The sequence below is a fragment of the Triturus cristatus genome, chromosome 3_2 (assembly GCF_964204655.1).
Source record: "Triturus cristatus chromosome 3_2, aTriCri1.1, whole genome shotgun sequence".
NCBI classification, from domain to species: Eukaryota; Metazoa; Chordata; class Amphibia; order Caudata; family Salamandridae; genus Triturus; species Triturus cristatus.
Window position 1 is genome coordinate 689816134 of NC_140584.1, and position 19569 is coordinate 689835702.

At 49.5% G+C, this 19569-nt stretch overlaps 1 protein-coding gene across 1 annotated transcript in view; it reads right to left on the reverse strand.

Annotated features, from left to right (window-relative positions):
* VPS8 (VPS8 subunit of CORVET complex) overlaps nucleotides 1-19569 on the reverse strand; it is a 1789524-nt gene that overhangs the window by 753227 nt on the left and 1016728 nt on the right. The window lies entirely within an intron of this gene.

The following is a 19569-nucleotide window of genomic DNA, read 5'->3' on the forward strand; positions in this document are numbered from 1 at the left end:
TAAATGAAGTAAAGGACATACCACAGCTTCCGAACACAAAAGCAACCCAGAAAGAAGATATTCCCAGCGAACTCCACAAAAAAGTTTAGAAAGAATCTTCAATAACATAACCAATAACTTAAGTGGTTACCATTGAGGCAAATTTAAAAGTTACTTATCTTCGGTAACATATTATCTGGTAGAGACCCAGTGTAGCTGCAGATTCTTTAACACGTGAATTCTCCCCAGGTGCCAGACTGGATCTGGAAATTTTTCAGCATTCCATCTGTGTGCCGGGGGATGACGCCTTACGACTACGTGATGATGTTGACTCCGGCTATGACGTTAGTGGAGCCATATAAGACCCCTGAGGCGTGCAGACGTCAGTTTCTTCTGTGAATCCTTCCGTGCTAAAATGCTGAACTATAGAAACTGGCTATAGAAACAGTGTGCCAAAAAAGATCAATGTATCTTTAAAATATAATTAGAAATAAATAGTATGATAATACCCAGACAAGGCTCATAAGGAAAGACCCATAGTTGAGACGAATCAAATGGAAATGAGAGATATGTCAATACCAGTTCAAGATTCAGGAAGTAAGAACAAATGGTCCGTTGAATGACAATTACGTGAAACAGTGATCACTGGTATAAAACCAGTACTGAAAAGGGAATAACCTTTACAGCACAGATTGTTAGCAACGTGGGGAGGATGGGCAGGGCGTTAAGGAATCTGCTGCCAGACTGTATCTCTACCAGATAATACGTTATCAAACGTAAGTAACTTGTTCATCTGATAGAGACATCTAGCCGCAAATTCCTTAACTTGTGAATTAAATACCATAGCTATACCCAACCAGAGGAGGGTCTGCAAACAAATCCTACGAAAGCTCTCAAAGAGAACCAGCCAGTCGATAATGACCACAGACCAGACCTACGTAGGAATTAAATGAAAAAGAGTATGGCTTGCCATAAAAACCGTGGCAATGACCAGAGACAATGTAAATAAGAAACAACCCCACAGGCCCAGAAAAACCAAAGCCTCAATGGGAACAGGGTAATACCCGGTCAGAAGACAACAGTCAGACAACAGTATTCAACCCCCAAAGGGTAAGTGAGTTCTTAAGGGCAAAATCAAAGTGAATGCCATGTAACCAACATTCTCTACATCAGTAAAGAAATATCTGCAGCAAATCTGTGCTGATAACCCCAAAAACGAAGGGCTTCCATAACCCTTTCCCATTAAAACCGAGATGAATAAACCCATTCATTGCAAGGTCGGGAAGAGAAAATCCAAGTATCACGACAGATGAACGTAATGGTCCATCTCTTAAAACAAAGACCTTTTTATTTATTTTATTTTTAGACAAAATGACCACCCGAAGGTTCACACAATGCAGTACTCGTAAAAACGAAAATATGGCCATTAACAGATATGAATCTGCTATAAGAACAAGTTACTTACCTTTGGTAAAGATGTATCTGTAAGAGACATTACGAGTTATAGATTTCTTACCTTAGAATTACCCCCAGGTGTCAGACTGGATCCGGAGAATTTATTTCGTTGCAGTACCCCTGTGCGTCAGTAGGTGGCGTCGTTCAACTCCGCGTTTATCGTCAGCGTTGTGGTCTCCGGGATGACGTCGCAGTGTCCATTTAGAAGCCGCCACAGCACCTTGACATCAGTTCTGACACGACCTTCCACGCCAGAAGCGCAGAGCCATGCAAGACACTGACCACTGGTGCACACAACTAGGGCCCTGTAAGGGAGTCCCTATCCCTAGAAGTCAGTTAGCAGAATAGGGAGGATGGGTGGGGCGGTATGAAATCTACAACTACTAATGTCTCTTACAGATACATCGTTACCGAAGGCAAGTAACTTATGCATCTGAAATAAACACGTAGTGATAGATACCCCAGCAATGCCAACCCCGGAGGAGGGTCTGCAAACTAAGTTCACACCAGGAAGTCCTGGAGAACAGAACAGCCGAAAAAGCCGTCTCTCCGGACTTGGCTGTCCAGGCAGTAATGCTTGGTGAATGCGTGCAAGGATGACCACATGGCTGCCTGACAGATGTCAAGTAAGGGAACTCTGTGTCCCAAAGCAGTAGTGGCTGCTGTCACCCTGGTAGAGTGGGTGCGAAGTCCCACTGGAGGTTCCTCTTTAGCCAAAGAATAACAGATCTTGATACATAGGACAACCTATCGAGAGATGGTACACTTGTGCACTGCCTGACCTTTCTTAGCACCCATATAACCCACGAAGATTTGATTGTCCACCCAGAAGTCTTTTGTGCGGTCAAGGTAGAAAGACAGCGCACGCTTTGAGTCCAGACAGTGGAGTCTCTCCTCCTCTTTGGAAGGGTGCGGAGGCGGGAAGAAGGTGGGCACTGTGATCACTGACCTATGATCTCTTTGGGCAGAAAAGAGGGCCTAGTACAGAGGACTACTTTGTCCGGATGGATAGCAAGAAAGGGAGGTTTAGAAGATAAAGCTTGAAGCTCTCTCACCCTGCGAGCAGAGGTGCTGGCAAGCAAGAAAGCAGTAATCAAAGTAAAGCGACGAAGAGGACAATTATGCAGTGGCTCAAAGGGAGCACACATAAGATACGTGAGCACAAGGTTCAAGTCCCACTGGGGCATTACGAAAGGAAAAGGAGGAAAGAGATGAGTAATGTCCTCCACGAATATGTTAAAAATCGGGGACTTGAAAAGAGAAGGCAGATCAGGAAGGCAAAGAAAGGCCGAAATGGCTGAAAGCTAGCCCTTAAGAGCGCCCAGAGCACAGCCCTGCTGGACCAAGGAAAGAAAGAAGAGGAGAACCTATGAAAGAGGGGCGGAAAGGGGATCCACAGCCTTTGCTGTGCACCATGCCACAAACCTGTTCCATCTACAGGTGTATAACGTTTTGGTGGAGGGACGCATGGCTGCTAGGATGACGTTACAGACTTCGGGAGGAAGGTCGAAAGCTGTCAACTGTCGCTGCTTGATCTCCACGCAAGGAGGTTGAGGCTGGAAAGGTTCGGGTGGAGGACCGTCCCCTGCTCCTGCGACAGAAGATCCCCCCCAAAGAGGCAGTCTGACCGAAGGATCGATGGGCATGCTCAAGACCTTGGGGTATAAGACTCTTCGTGCCCAATCAGGAGCCACAAGAATGATTTGGGCCCGGTGGTGGTTGATCTTCTTTAGCACTCTGGCTAGAAGGGGTACAGGCAGAAAGGGGTACAAGAGGCCACAATTCCACTTGCAACGAAAGGTGCCGCCAAGCGAGTGCCCCTTTGGAAACTCCAATGTGCATAACTGCTGACATTGCGCAATCCTTTCGTTGGCAAATAGATCTAACCAAGGCTCTTCCCACAGCTGAAAGTGACCTTGCACCATCTCCAAGTGAAGACGCCATTCGTGATCTATCATGCACCGGCGGCAGAATTCGTCTGCCCTGCTATTCAGGGAGCCTGCCAGGTGGTGAACCACCAGGGACTTGCCCTAATGTTCCAGCTTTTTCCAAAGCCAAAGAGCCTCTTGACATAGGGTCCATGACCCCACTCCGCCCAGTTTGTTGCAGTACCACATGGCGGTAGTGTTGTCCATGAACAGCTGCACTACTCTTCCTTTGACAGAGGGAAGGAATACCTTCAGTTCAATACAAATCGCCCAGAGCTCCAGAAGGTTGATGTGGAGCCAGGACTCTGATCTCCGCCGTTCCCATTTGGTCAACCCATCCCAGGAGTGACGCATCTGTCACCACCATGAACTCTGGTTGGGGAAGAGAGAGGGATCTGCCGCTAACTCAATCGTGGTTCGTGAGCCACCACTGTAACTGACTTGCAGTCCCCTCTGAGATCTGGACAACATATGAACGATTCCCCTTATGCTGCGCCCACCGGAACTTCAGGTCCCACTGCAGAGCCCGCATATGCCATCTGGAATGATCTACCAGTAGGATGCAGGAGGCCATGAGGTCCAGGAGCCTCAGGTTCATTCTCACCGAAATCCGGGACCAGTGGGGGGGTGATAGCGGATCCTGCCGCCCACTGGCATGTGGTGGCCCTGAAATGCCAGACTAGGAAGGTTCGGACGCTGCTGCATGGAGGCATTGGTGGAGCGGCCCGCCCGTTGGCCCCCAGACCCACGACGTTGGGTCCAACGTCCTCGGCCGTGCAAAGGCTGGGTAGCTTGCGCAGGCCTGTGGCTCTGGGTGGAATGTTGTGGGGCACCCCTTCCATAGGGAGGTGGCAGCAAGACCCAAGGATCTGGCCGTAGCCGTAGAGTCCTTGAAATGCTTGAGCGGTTTGTCCGCCTTGTCGCCAAACAGGAGACGGCCATCAAAGGGCATATCCAAAAGGGTTGATTAAACTTCCCCAGAGTAGCCATTGGACCTCAGCCAGGTGTAGCACCTCGGGGCTACTAATGTTGAAATCATTCTACCCAGCGAGTCCAGTCCGCACCTGATGGCTAACTTTGCTGCTTTTCGATCCTCTGCAACGGCACGGGTGAGCACGACTCGGGCCTCCTCCGGGCACTGTGGCAGCACTTGCGCAACCTTGTGCCACACAGAGTGTGTGTAACGGCCCAAGAGACATGCGGTGTTCACTGACCGCAGTCCTAGGCTCGCAGAAGAAAACATCAAAATGGTCCAGCTTCTTGGATTCCATGTCTGGGGGAGCAGTAGGGTACCCGCCTTTTGAATGAGAGGCTTTGACCACCAAGCACTTGGGGGTAGGGTGTTGGAAGAGGAAAAGTGGGTTGACCGGGGCCGGATGGTGGCATCGGGAAATCATCCTATTCACAGGAGCCCCTGTGATGGGCTTGGACCAAGTGCTCAGAAGGATGTCAGTGAGGGCCTCATTGAAAGGCAGTAGGGGCTCCAAAGAGGCAACTGCCGGCTGAAGCACCTCAGTCAGGAGGTTAGTCCTGACTGCCACCGTAGGAAGCTCAAGGCCCAAGGCCTCAGCCGCCCTACGCAACACCACAGCGTAGGAGGCCCCCTCCTCTGCAGCCACGGTAGGGGGAGAAACCATACCAAGGTCTGGTGAGATATCCAGACCACTGGCTTCAACTAACTCCTCCAGCCAGTCCGGCTCCTCAAGTTGGTCTGCTAGAGGGTCACCAGACCCCTCCCAGTCCACCTTACCCTCCTCTGGCTGCCAGTCCCTAACGCCAGGAAAGAACAGAGGAATAAAAGTACCAGTCAGCGCCAGTACCAGCGCCGGTTGTTGCCAGTTCGGCTCAGTGTCCAAGTCCGGGGTGAGGCTGGGGTTGGTGCCGGTTGGGGGCACAACTGGCATTGGGGGCGTCGCCGCTGGAATCGTCGCTGGGGAAGGTACCGTGAGGTCGACTGGCACCAATCTAGACCCAGGCCTGATCTGCGGGGGCCCTCCAGCGCCGGAGCCGATGGCCTCGAAGGCCCAGGGCTCCCAGCCGAGGGGCCTGAAGGCAAGCCGGCGGAGTCGCGTTGCCCAAAGATGCTATGTAGCACTTCGTAGAAAGCTCAAAGCTGGGCAGGGGATGCTCCGGCTCCCGGAAAGGTAGGGAAGCACGGAGTTGTCACAGAGCGGGCTCCGAAGGCAGAGCCGGAGAGCGATGACGCTCCGGTTTCCGCCTCGCATCGGCCGACGGATGGGGAGAAGGCTAAGAGTGACGATGCTTCTTCGCGTTCTTCTTGTGCTTTGACTTACCCGAGGAGTGTGAAGACTTCAATGACGAGTGGTGATGGCTCTGGGACCAGTCCCGCAACCTTCCCCTCGACCGGGACCTCAAACGGCACGGAGCCGACTGCCGGGCCTCCAGAAGCTTTCGGGACCGCTCACGCAAAGACTTCGTGTTCATGGCCTGACAGTCGGAGCGCGACTTTGGTCGTGGTTGCGCTCCAGGCACAAGAGGCAAACGAGGTGCGGATCTGTGACAAACATCAGCTTGTGAAAGGGGTCACGATGCTTGAAGCCGGTCCGTCGATGGGACATCCCTACATGCACCTGTAGTCTAAGGACTCGAAAAAGATATTGACAAAAGTCGAAAAAGTTTAGTAAAAAAGTTACTTAGGAGCACGCTCTCTTCAGATCTGCGCTGGGCGGCGTGGAAACCGAAAGAACTGATGTCAGCGTGCAGGGGCGGCATCTAAGTAGACACAAGGCATCATCCTGGCGACCACGACGCCGAAAGCGGAGTCGACCGACACGCAAGTAAACTACTAAGAAAAAATGTCTTCGGATCCAGTCTGTCACCTGGCGGTAATTCTAAGGTAAAGAATGTAGAACAATGGTCTCTTTCAGATATATTGATCAATAATAAGCAGATATAAATATCTGTGTTCCACAAGTACATATAGATCCAAATCCAAACCTTAGAGCGAACAGAGAAGTAATCGCGTCTCACAATAATTCTTTTTTTTTTTTTAAAGGATGTAATATCCTTTTTATTACGTATAGCAGAAATATATCTCAGCAAGTGTAAACACATTTGCAACACACCTATGTAAACTCTATATACACACATTGATAAACAGAACTGAAAAATCAGTACCAAAGTACCATACAATAAAATATCAAGAGAGATTTCGCACACTCAATGAAACACCTTGGGGGACTTAGATATGCTGCCTGTCCAAAGTATCTTAACAGGCTGGTACTACCAAAAGAAACCATGTGAAAGGGAGTCCTTACCAGCAGCAAGCATTTATGACCACACTTGGCCTGAAGGTCAAGATGAAGAAAATAAACCAAGCCCCTTGAAAATACCCAAAAAGGGAATCCAGTTGGAGTAATTGTCCAAAAGGCATATGAGCCAAAATTCAATTCGATTTAGTTCTAAAAGAACAAACGAAGCACCAGATCACACTATGATCCCTTAAAGGGCTGTAAGGTACAGAAAATAAAAAAAATGCTTAATAGAGAAAGAGAAAAGTCCCCAAAGAGACAGAGAACATCCAACCTCCTGACAGGAAATGCATGACTATCAATAGTACCAATGCCAAAGAGTGTGGAAATATCTAGGATGTTCTTAAAATGAAGAAGGATCAAAAAGCGAACCTTTTCTTCAAAGAAAACAGGAACTTTTTCAACCATGTAAGACATGGTCGTAAACAGCTCCAAAGTAAATATTCAGACACTGCATCTCAAATAACCTTGGAAGCAGAGCTCATGGGACAACCATGTTCCAAAATAACATAAGAATAAATATCGCCTCCAAAAATTGAGGAAACCAAGACTTTAGGTATTCAGAAGAATACAAATCAGACACCTTGAATTGCGAAACGTAATGTCTCCAGCAAAAAGGAGCACACTTCCATGGAACAAATTCCTATGTGCCGGTAAGGAACACATCACATAATAAAGCTAGCATGACACCCTCCTAACAGATAAGCATAGCCTAAAAACTATCCAAAGCAATATCTATCCGCGCATCACTTGAATTCAATTAAAAGTGCACTCTGCTAATGTGGCGAAAAGTATTGCGTTGGCGAAACCGGAGACCAAAATTACCCTGGAGTGGAAATTCAGACTATTCAAAGAAAACAAGTATACACTCTGTATACAAGGTTTCATAATTGGCATAAGTAATATGTCTCTATAACAGAGACTGCAAGTCAACGCTCAAGAACAGAAGACATGTCGGTGGACCTTAAAGCAGAACTAGCCGAAGAAAATGTGTGTTTGCCACATGCATCCTGATTTTTAGACGCTAGTCACTGGAGTCTTAGGTGAAGCATCCATATCCTGTGAGGCTGCAGCAACCTCAACTATCAGTGGTAGGATGTCCAAGGAGACAAACTGGGTCTCCAGGCGCAGGCAGGTGTCTGCAAGATATAGCACGGTCCCTGTAGCATGCTTAGCCCAAGTGCCCAACAATATTTTGAACAGGGCCTCACTGTAAGGAAGAACAATGCTCTAACCCCGACTGTCCTTGATAAAGGAGATCAATCAGAGTGTCAGTGGACTTTTCCATCATAGGCAGTGACAAGTCCAAAACTACAGCCACTCTCCTCAACACATCTGCAAAGGAGGAACTTGCCTCGGTAGCGAGACTAGGAGGTGAAAGTATCCCTGAGGCTGGGGAAGACTCCAGTCCACAAGCCTCACCAATTGCAGATATTCAACTCACCTTCATTTGTGATGATATAGCCTCAGAAATGGGATGAAAAGGCCCAGACTCCCTTGTATCACCTGCCACAGAGACTCACAGACGTCTCATCATGAGAAGGAAGTGAAGATGCCACACTCCCCTCAGTTCGCTCTATCGACTCCGCACCCGACGTCGAGAAGGTGACACTACGATGTCGGTAGGAGAAGTGACTTTGATCGGCGCCGCTGACTTCAATGCTGGAGTTGGCTGATCAAGAACCAACGCTGAAAGTGATGTCCCGGAAGGGCTGTACCGACCAGCGCCAACCCAACGACTCGATTGGCTCAACCAACACCGAGAGCGGCCTCGCCAGCATGGCTCCACTCAGCTCGGGGGCGCTCCAGAGGAAGATGGGGGCCTAAAGATGATATGTAGAGAGTTATAATACACCCTCATCTGGGCCATCGATGCCCTGGCTCCCGGAAACATGTAGAGACGCGGGGCAGAGTCGTGAACGGCCTCCTTAACAAGCGAGCGGGAGTAGACCTGGCAGACTGAGTCTCCACACGGTGAAGTTGGGGGATGCGGCAACTTCAAACGCCTCTGCTTATCATTAGATGTCTCTGCCTAAGATCAGCTCCGGCTCCTGGAACTGCCCTGTGAATGTCTCTGACGACCGTGACAGATGCGCTCGCAGTAACTTCATACGGTGATCCTTGCGCGACTTGGGCTTTAGCTTATGGCAGGAACGCAATCCTCGGAGTCAAGGTGTTCTCCCAAACACCACACACAAACGGAATGTGGGTCTGTAGCAGACATTTGGTGAGAACAGGACCCACAAGGCTTAAAGCCTGGAGACATAGAAAAAGGCACACCGTTCCTAACTGACAAAAACTGTTGAAGAAGGCCAAAAGAAACGGCCCAAGAAATCAATTCTCCGGATTCGCATTGCAGTACAGCAAAGAAGAAAATGACATCCACGCGCCAGAGGGGACTTAGATGACTCCACTGATGTCACAACCGGAGTCGATGTCATCAGGGAGTCAGAAGGAGCCGTCCCCAGGTGCGCAGAGAAACTGCTGAAAAATGTCCGGATCCAATATGCTGCCTGGGGAGAATTCACAAGTCAAATAATCTGCGTCTAGATGTCTCTATCAGATATAGCAATCCTTCTCAAAAGAAAGCAAATCAAAGCAAGATCGGTCATCTTATTAGTTAATTCAACACCTCTTTATTTACACCATCTCAGCATCACTTTTTCAAGGTCAGGTCAGACATTTCCCATTTGGAGAAAATACTGCAAAGGAAATGTGTTGGATGTGGAAAAAACCAATCTGGGAAATTTCTTTAGGTTATGACATAAAACGTTTTCTGGAAGTTAATTTGAAAACTGATTAAAACACTTTGTACTTTTCTGATTGTTAGAAATGGGGATCTCTAATTGGCAGAGGTATGCACATTTGAACAAGTAGAGACCTTTCCTTCTAGTCAGGGTAAGGGACTTACACACTTTATATAAGCCCTGCTCATCCCCTTGGTAGCTTGGCATGAGCAGACAGGCTTATCCCAAAGGCAATGTGTAAAGTATTTGTACCCCAAAAACACAGTAACACAGTGAAAACACCACAAATGGACACCATACCAGTTTAGAAAAATAAAGTATCTTTATCTAAACCAAACACGACCAAAACGACAAAAATTCAACATGCATGTATCAAGATGTAAAAAGATATCACTTTTATAACGGTTACTTCAAAAATAGAACTGTAAAAACCAAACTAGATCCAACCGGGGCTATTACTACATCAAGACAGGCACAGATCCAAAGTACGGTTGACAGCGAGGTTTGGGGACCAGGCACAGAGTCACACGAACCCCCAAACAAAAGGACTTAGGAAACGAAGCCAACAAATGATGTATAGCGTCATAGAGGTGAGGCATCGGTACCGAGGCGAAGCCGGTTCCTTTCTTCCATGGGGGAGGCGAGGCGGCAAATCTGTGAGGAGCCAAGGCATCAAGTCTAACACAGGGGAAGTTAGGCGGCGTCGGTTCTGGTGAGGCAATGTGACGTCGTAGAGATCGTGAAGTCACCCTCATCGGTTATTAGCTACGCGATAACAAGATACTGGCGCTGACGGTGACCACGCTGGTGCACGCGATGTTGTCAGGAAGGCTGATAACTGCAGGCGGGTGGTGCGTCGTGCACTTACCAAACGGTGTCCCCAGCCTCAGTCCAGGTCGTGGCATCACTGGAGGCCTCAGAGTTGTTGTTCTTGCTTTGCAGCATCAACTCACAATTCTCAGAGCCCAGAACCTAGAATTGGAACCCTTTTGGATACATGAGTCCATAGAGGAGTCCATGAGCTGGTCAGTGGGTGCAGATGAAGTCATTGTAGCCCTGAGACTTCAGAACCGGAGGCAAGCACACACAAGCCCTTGGAGATTCTTCTTCAAGCAGGTTCACAGCAAAGTTCCAATCTTTGTACTCTCTTTGGCAGAAGCAGCAACTGCAGGCCAACCCAGCAAAGCAACACAGCAATGGGACAGTACTCCACCTTACAGCTCACTAGCTCTTCTCCTTGGCAGAGGTTCCTCTTGAGTCCAGAAGTGATCTAATTATCTGGGGTTTAAAGTCCAATACTTAAACCCCATTTTCTCTTTGTTCACTTTGTGGAAAGGGCCTCTGAGCCAGTCCAGACCAGTTCTCTGGACCAGCTTTACAACAGGAGGTGGAGACAGCATTGTGCACAAGAGACCCAGTCTATTTAGGTGCTAGTGAAACTCCTCCCACTAATCTAAATGCAGCCCAGGTCTATTCAGCCCAACTACGAGTCACCCAGGAAAGGCCGGAAACACCTCAACCGTCCTTTGGTAATATGCAGGTTGCTTCTGCACGACCGGGCCTCCAGGTCCTCCGCCTTGTCATGCAAAGCTGAAAGAGCAAGCTCCATCTGCTTTCGCGTGTCACCGGCATCAGTCTGGGTCTCCTCTACCTCTGTGATGCGGCGCTCCGCCATATCCAGGCGCTCGGAGTGTTTGTCGACGCGCTCGTAGATTCTGTTCATTCTGTAGGCCAGCGTGTCAATTTTAGAGTCTATAGCAGTAAGGCCCTTCTGTATGGACGCAATGATCTGTTTAATGTCTCACACAGGGTCATCAGCAGGGCCATCAATCTCGGGGGGTGGGCGGCACTGTCCACCCCCTCCTCATTGCACCGGGATTTGCGCTGCTCAAATTGTAATTTGGGCTGAGTCTTATCTAGTTTGCCCATGATGGTGGGAGACGTAGGTAGGTGTAGAGTAGGGGGAATGGTGCAGCAGGGGGGACAAGGCCTCTAGCGTCTACTCACAAGTCACGCACCTGCAAAGTGGATCGAGCGCAGGGTAGCGTGTCCCAGGCACCAGGTATCCATTAGCATGAGCCTGCTACACAAGGGCAGCCAGGAAGAGGGGGCCTCTGCAACAGGCGTTCGCCAAAGGTCCAGAAGAGATAGTTCCCCGCCCGCGGAAGCACTACAGGCCAGATCCAGCGGGGCAGCCAGGAAGAAGAGAAATCGCCGGCCTGGGTGAGGTCCACGCCCCTCTGCGATCTCGCCAGGCCGCCGGACAAGATGGCCGCTCCGAGGAAGAAGGCAGACAGGCCCAGGTGCCTCAGCTCCGCCACGGCGGCGGGAGGGCTCCAGTGGAACAGGAGCCAAGTCAGGCAGGTTCACGGCAGCTGCGGCCCGGCAACCTCCGGCATGCCGGGGGATTGGAACAGCCAGCGTTCACAGCGCAGGGCAGAGCCGCAGGCGCGGGCGACCAGCCGCGTTCCAGAGAGACCGGCCCAGATGGTAGGGGAGCCTGCCAGTTACAAACTTCTGGCCGCGGACTCAAGGCCCAGCCACGATGCGATCACCAAGCTCCCGCAGTACTCAGTGCAGAGAAGGTGGGCGGGGATCAAACTACCGCCGCAGGATCGCCAAGAAGTTGAGCAGGCGGGGCAGGTCACTGCAAAGCTGTCACAACAGGGATATGGTCGTATTATGAACGGATGGTGGCGGCATGTAGCGGAGCTCTACAAGAACGCGGCCATCTTTCAGCCGAGCAAGCTCCGCCTCCCAACAGGGTGTACAATTAGTCTACCGCAACAGAATGAACCAAGGCTGAGGTCCAAACGGACTTTCTAATCTTTTTGTTAATTTATTTATTTTTTCATAGGTTTATATAGCGCAAACTTTACCCGAAGATATCAGGTATCAGAGCACTTTACAGGGGCACCAGTTGCGTTACACAAGGACACATTTTTTTTTGTTGTTAGGCACGGGGAGATTAAGTGATTTGCCTAGAATCACAGGATGTTGAGAATCATTGCAGAGACTCGAATCTGATTCCCCAGATTTGAGATCGACCGCCCCAGCCGTTAGGCTACATCTTCTGTTATTAGAGCTTGAGTTATGTTCACTTACGTCCACACAGCCACTACATTTAGACATGCCTAACAGTTGGTAGGGGATTCTGCAAGAAGGCCATCCAAGCGCATTAGAATTTGTATATCTAAAGTACTAAAGAATAAGTTGCATATCTTCAATAACACTCTTTTTTTTCTAACTGCAATATCCTCACCTTGTGAATATATACAGGCACCAAACTGGATATAGAGGCTTTTTAGAGCACTGATTCCACAGGTGCCAGCAGGTGGAGTCGTGCGGCTTCACGTCAACTTCATCCAGCTCCGGAAGGGACATTCGAACCACATATAAGAGACACTAAGGCATGTTCATGTTAGTTTGTTTCTTGACAATGTCCGTGAGTTAACAAAGGTTAGATATTTCTTCTTTGGATGCATACTTCTAACAGCAGATTCCTCACTTTTAGAATAGATACCAAAGCAGTACTTCTTAAGGCGGTGGGTCTGTAGAATGGCACAAAATAAGCCCTGCAGGGCCAAATGGGCAAAGTACCCCTCTAGTGAGACCTGGCGATCAAGGCAGTAGTGCTTCATGAATGTGTGAATGGACACCCATGTAAAAACCTGACAGATCCCAAGAACAGATATTCGACATGCCAACGCAGTGGAAGCAGCCTTAGCTGTGGTCGAAAGAGCCCTCAGTGCCTCCAGAGGCTGCTTCTTGGCCAAGGCATAGCAGATCTTAATACAGAAGACTACCCATCTCAATTGATCCATGGCCTTACCCTGCTTTGCCAAGAGAACTGAATGAACCTGCCCAATGATGGTGCCTGGAACAATAAATGTAAAGATAAATGGCTCTTTGGGGTCCAAGCAATGGAGTCACTTTTCCTCTTTTAAGAGGTAAGGAGGGGCAAAGAATGCTGCCAGAGTTATGAATGGGCTGACATGAAAGGGAATCACAACTTTCAGCAGACATGCCGCTCTGTTCCTCAACATCAGTTTGGCTGGAAAAAAGTTGGCGTATGGAGGCTGAATGGTCAGAGCTTGCAGTTCACTCAGTTGATGCGTGCAGAGGTTATTGTAATCAGAACGAAGGTGAATAGTCAGAAGATGAAAAGGACAGCTGTGCATTATCTCAAATACGGTACACTTAAGAAATGAGTGTACCAAATTAAGTTACCACTACAGCATCACAAAAGGTATGGGTGGGAATATATGAACTTGACCTTCAAGAAACTGAATCACAAGCACAGTTGATTTGGTAATTGCAAAAAGAACAAAAAGGCTAACCAATAACCTTCAACACTGGCTCCGGCAAGTCCTTTCTGGGTTAAAGACAGCACGAAAGCAACATATTTGACAACTTTGTATGCAAAAGGTCTCTACAGTGGGAAACAGACCAATCTACAAATTTACCCCAGTGCTCTTCAAACAGAATTTGTAGATGAGATCCACAACTTTGGGAGTGAAATCAAAGCAGTCAACTGTCACAGCTCAATTTCCACGTATGGAGGTGAAGATTGCACAGGCCTAGGTGCAGGATCCTGCCCTGCTACTGAAACACAAGATACTCCTGAAGCACCAGCCTGATCAGAGGACAGATGCTTATGCCCAGAAGTTCTGGGTACCCGACTCTTCTAGACCAATTTTGAGCTACTAGGATGAATTGGGCCCAATTGGGCCTGATCTTTTTCAGAACTTTGTACAGGAGAAGTAGCGGCAGGAAGGCATACAGGGTACTGTGCTCTACTCTAGAAGGAATGCGTCACAGAGAGAGAGCTCTCATTGGGTACTCAAACAAATGTTTTGTCAGTGGCAAAGAGACCGAGCCAGGGTTCTTCCCATTGTTGGGAGATGACCTGTGCCACCTCGGGGGGTAACTGCCAACAGTGATCCACTAGGAGCTGCTGGCTTAGTTTGTCCACGTCGTTGGACGATCCTACCAGATGATTCACAACCAAGGACATGGCATGATGGTTCAGCCAGTTCTAGAGGCACAGTGCTTGTAGGCATAGGACTCAAGACCACATCCGACACTGCTTGTTGGAGTACCACATGACTGTCCATTGTCTGTAAGAACCTGGCTCATTCTGAACTCGCCAAATCCAGCAGTGACACATCCATCACAACAGTCAGTTCTGGGTGAGGTAGAGAGCAGGGTCTGCCACTGGCCCAATGGCAGTCCAGCAGCCACTACGGCAGGTATTTTGTAGTCTTCTCCGAAACCTGGATGGTATCCGTCAGGTTCCCTTTGTATTGAGCCCGCTGCAAAGCCCTCTTGTGTTAACTGGCGTAGGTCAAGAGGTTAATAGGCCAAGAAGTCTCAGAGCCACTCTCACTGAGAACCACGACCGAGGCAGAGTAGCCCGAATGTCCTGGACTCGTTGAACCGGAGGTAAGGCTTGAAATTGCACCATATTCAGAATGGCTCCAATTAAAGGAAGCCTCTGTGAAGGAGTCAGGTGTGACTTCAGCATGATGATCGAGAACCCCTTAGATGTCAAGAGGTCCGCCATTATCTGGAGGTGATTCACAAATGAATGCGGCAAGTCCGTATTCTACAGGTGGTCGTTGAGGTAGGGGTAGACTGGTATACTCGACCTCCGAAGGTGTGCTGTGACCACCACGATCACTTTAAAGAAATACCATGGGGCACTGGTGAGGTCAAAGGGAAGCACAGAAAACTTAAAATGCTCTTGGCCCACCTCGAACTGCAGATGACACCTGTGAGACAGCAGGATGACAATATAAAAATAAAATCATCCAGTGCTAACATCCAGTCTCCTGGATCCATGGCAGACAGAACCTGCACCAGCATAAGCATCTCGAATTTGCCCTTTTTCAGGAAGAAGTTGAGAGGGTGAATATTTAAAAATAGGAAAATAGGAAGAAGGCCTCCAGCCATCTTTGGGACCAGGAAATAACTGGAATAACCTCTAGTCCCCATTCCCAGCCCCATTCCTACACAGGTACTGACTGCTTTTTCTAAACAGCTAGTAATGTCCTGCCGAGAACAAATTATATATTTCACTGCATCGTGGCCATCCGAAGTTATCTATGGTAAGTTGGTGCAATATTACTCAGGGACTCGCTCACCAGACCCCACAATCCATGCAAGAATATTCCCAAAAGGCAGTTGGTATTGACAGAACGAAGGACAAGATTGACAAGAGAAAATATACATTTTCCAATGCCTCCATATTTTTGCATTCCTTCTCACGGGGACTTGTAGGAAACAACTTTGGGATCAGCCTGCCCATCGAGGCCTATACAACTTGGCTTTTCAGCTGTGCGATGCTGAGTCAGGAAGTCAGGGACTCCCGGTGCAGGTCTGTATCATCTAGCCACATGCCTGTTTAACAACATGCTACAGCAGGATTCAGCCTATTTGGCCACTAATGTGTCAGTGAACACTTCATTAAAAGGGGAAGCGGTTCTATGGATGCCTGTTTGGGCATGCAGTACTTCCATCAGCTCATTAGTTTTGACCTCAATGGATGGTATTTGTAGGTCCAAAAACGTTTTTCAAAGCTTATTCCTCCACTGAGGGACTGGGGGAACTCTACCCAATATCAGGTGAGGTGTCCAATTCGCTGTTCTCCTTCAAGTCCATGTACACATTTGCATCATTAAAATTTTGGGCATCTTTCTAGACATTGTATAGCTCTAAAGTTAGGCTGATTTTGATCCAAGTCAGAGCCAAACAAGTTGTACAGGACTTGAGTAGTGTCTTGTATGAGTTGGAATGAGGTTTGACACGTTGTGTCAGTGCTGGTGCAGCACACAACTTCTCTCAAGGTTGAGTTGGATTGGTTTCAGAGTCAGACAAAATAGTCGGATACTTTTCTGGCAAATGCTGTATAAGGAGCATAGTCGATCAATCAATAAGTATTCTTGTAAAGCGCAACTACTCGTTTGTGAGAATCTCAAGGTGCTGGAGGCTTGGGGGGCTGGGGTGGTCTGCGGTTCAGTCGAAGAACCAGGTCTTGAGGTCCTTCCTGAATTGCGTCAGTGATGGTGATTACCTGAGGTGCAGAAGCAGGGATTTCCAGGTCCTCACAGCGAGGTCAGAGAAGGATCTTCCTCCAGTCGTGATCTTGCGGATCCATGGGATGATGGTCAGGGCCAGTTGGGAGGAGCGGAGATGTCTGGTGGGAGAGTAGAAAGACAGGCAGTGGTCGAGGTATGCAGGTCCAGCATTGTGGAGGGCTTTATAGGGGTGTGTGAGAAGCTTGAAGGTGATTCCCTTGTTGACAGGTAGCCAGTGAAGGTCTCTCAGGTTGTCGGTGATGTGGTTACAGCATGGGATGTTCAGGATGAGTCTGTCGGAGACGTTTTGGACTGTCTGCAGTTTTTTGTCGAGTTTCTGGGTGGTGCAGGCATAGAGTGCATTGCTGTAGTCAAGTCTGCTACAGACGAGCGCATGGGTGACCATTTTCCTGGACTCCGTGGGCATCCACATGAAGATCTTATGAATGAGGCGGACCGTGTTGAAGCAGGCAGACGTGACGGCGTTGATTTGGAGGTTCATTGAGAGCAAGGAGTCCAGGATGATGCCGAACTTTCGTGCATAGTCCGTAGTCGTCGGGGGGATTCAGAGCGCCACCAAGAGTGGTCCCAGGCCGAGAGGGAGGGACCCAGGATCAAGACTTCAGTCTTGTTTGAGTTAAGCCTGAAGCAGCTGTCCTTCATCCACGTGGCCACTGCCTTCATCAAGTTGTGGAAGTTGCTCTTAGCGACTGTGGGTTCCTCTGTGAGGGACAGAATCAGCTGTGTGTCGTCGGCATACGAGAAGTTGTTGAGTCCATGGCTTCTGATGATGGCAACAAGCGGGGCCATGTAGATGTTGAAGAGGGTGGGGCTCAGGGAGGAACCCTGATGCGCTCCGCAGCTGGTCTCTGTGGGTTCTGAGTTGAAGGGTGGAAGTCTGACCCTCTACATTCTGTCGGTGAGGAATGAGCAGATCCATTCTAGGGCTTTGTCGCAGATGCCGGCGTCGTGAAGTCTTGAGCAGAGGGTGTGGTGGGAGATGGTGATGAAGGCGGCTAAGTGGTCCAAGAGGATGAGGACTGCAGTTTCACCTTGGTCGAGGAGGGTGCGGAGGTCGTCTGTAGTGGCGAGGAGAGCAGTCTCAGTGCTTTGGTTGCTTCTGAAGCCTGATCGGGAGAGGTCCAAGATATTGTTCGTTTCGATGAACTCAGAGAGTTGGGGGTTTCTCTATGACTTTGGCTGGGAAGAGGAGCAGAGGGATGGGTTTGTAGTTCTTAAGCTCCGTCAGGTCGAAAAAAGGTTTCTTCAGAAGGGTGTTGATCTCTGCGTGCTTCCAGTCTTCCGGGAAGGTTGGTAGACTTGATGGAGCAGTTGATGGTGAGGTAGAGTTTGGGTGCGATGGAGGTGCCTGCTCTGTTGAAGATGTGGTGAGGGAAGGGATTTGAGGGGGCTCCTGAGCAGATGCTCGTCATGATCCTGAGGGTATCGTCAGCAGTGAGGTTAGTCCAGTTGGTCAAGGTCAGTTGGGGGCTGGAGCCATTGGGTGAAGTGGTTGCAGGGGGGGTGGGTTAGTCTTGGGTAGCGAAGCTGTCGGCAGATGGCAAGGCTGTTGTGGAGTTCTTGGGACGGAGGGATGTCTATTGTATCTGTGCTGGGTTTGGCGAACTCTTTGACTACAGCGAAGAGTTCTTTACTGTTGTGTACGTTGGTGTTGATGTGTTACTTTAAGGCTGCTTTCTTTGTTGTTCTGATGAGGCAGTGGTGTGCGGTGACAAAGGATTTTAAGGCTGCGTCGTCTGCTGTGATCCTGCTGCTCCTCCATCTTTTCTCAAATCATCGGCAGGTGCACCTGGACTCTTGGAGGATGGAGGAGAACCAGCTGGCTTTCTTGGAGAGCTGCTTGCTTGCTGGGGGCCAGTGAGTTGGCGCAGTCGGAGATCTAGCCGTGGAAGTTGGATGCGGAGGTGTTGGCATCCATGGATGTCTGTTGTGAGGTCTTGCTGAGGGCAATAGCGAGCTGGTCTTCGGTGAGCTTGTGCCAGCTTCTGTGAGGATTGCGTTCGGGTTGGTCTGGATCGGGAAGTGGAGGTGCTCCATGTCGGGTGAACGATGGAGATGCCACCTTCCGGTACACTGACATGGTCCTTGTGGATGAATTTCTATCCGTCAGGGATGGCGGTTGCGATGTCTGGGGCTGACTGGACTTCATATCGGTTTCTGTGAAGAAGGCGATGTCTGGGAAGATGGAGTCGAGCAGGTTACGGAGCTCCAAGGCGTGTCTTTTGAGGGTGCAGGTGTTGAGCATCTGATGTGGTCGCATCCGGTTCATGAGGGTTTTGTGGTCCGTGGGTCTGGTGTACGGAGGCCTGCAAAGGTGCACGAGCCTCGGGGAAGGCAGGCAGTGTGAGGGCAGGCAGTGTGGCGTCCAGTGTTGAGGGCGTGGAGGGTGCTGGCATTGTAGCGGTGGATGATCTGGGGACCAACACAGCCCGTGGCGCTGGGCCTGGTCCAGGCGTGGACAGACGCAGATAGGTGCAGACAGACCTGCCTTTGGCTGTGCCAGCGGTGCTGCTGCCATTAAGTAGTGTGTGGGGGAGGGCTGGGCAGCTGGGAGGCAGGAAAGAGGGAAGTGGGAAAGCAGCACTGGAGGGGGCTAAGGGGATAAGCAGAGGCTAGGACATGGAGTGAAAAAAGGCGCAAAAGTGAACAAAAAGCAGAAAGAGCATTAAGTGGCCAAAATGCAGAAAAGTGACAGAAAAGCAAAGAAGATGAAAGTAGAGTGAAAACAAGATCAGAGGAGAACAGGCAGAAAGCAGAGAGACAGAGGGCAGAGCAGCAGAACAGTGAAGCTTCCAACAAGACCACCACAGAGGACCTTGAACTCGCAGACCTGCGAGGGTCAGGGGCAGTTGCTACCATGCAGAGCCTTGCAGGAAGGGAAGCAGTTTACTGACAAGGTCGTTGTGATAAGAACCAATGTGGGTCTTGGCACTGGGGGTCAAGTGTGCTGTCAGAGTGGACTCTACAGTGGGATTAAAAGAAACAGGTGGGGTCAAGGGCAGATTTGACAATGGTAATCTGACTGGAGGCACCCTGGATCAGTGTAGCCCGAAGGTGTGCCAGAGAAAGCTGGAATGGTGCCAAATAG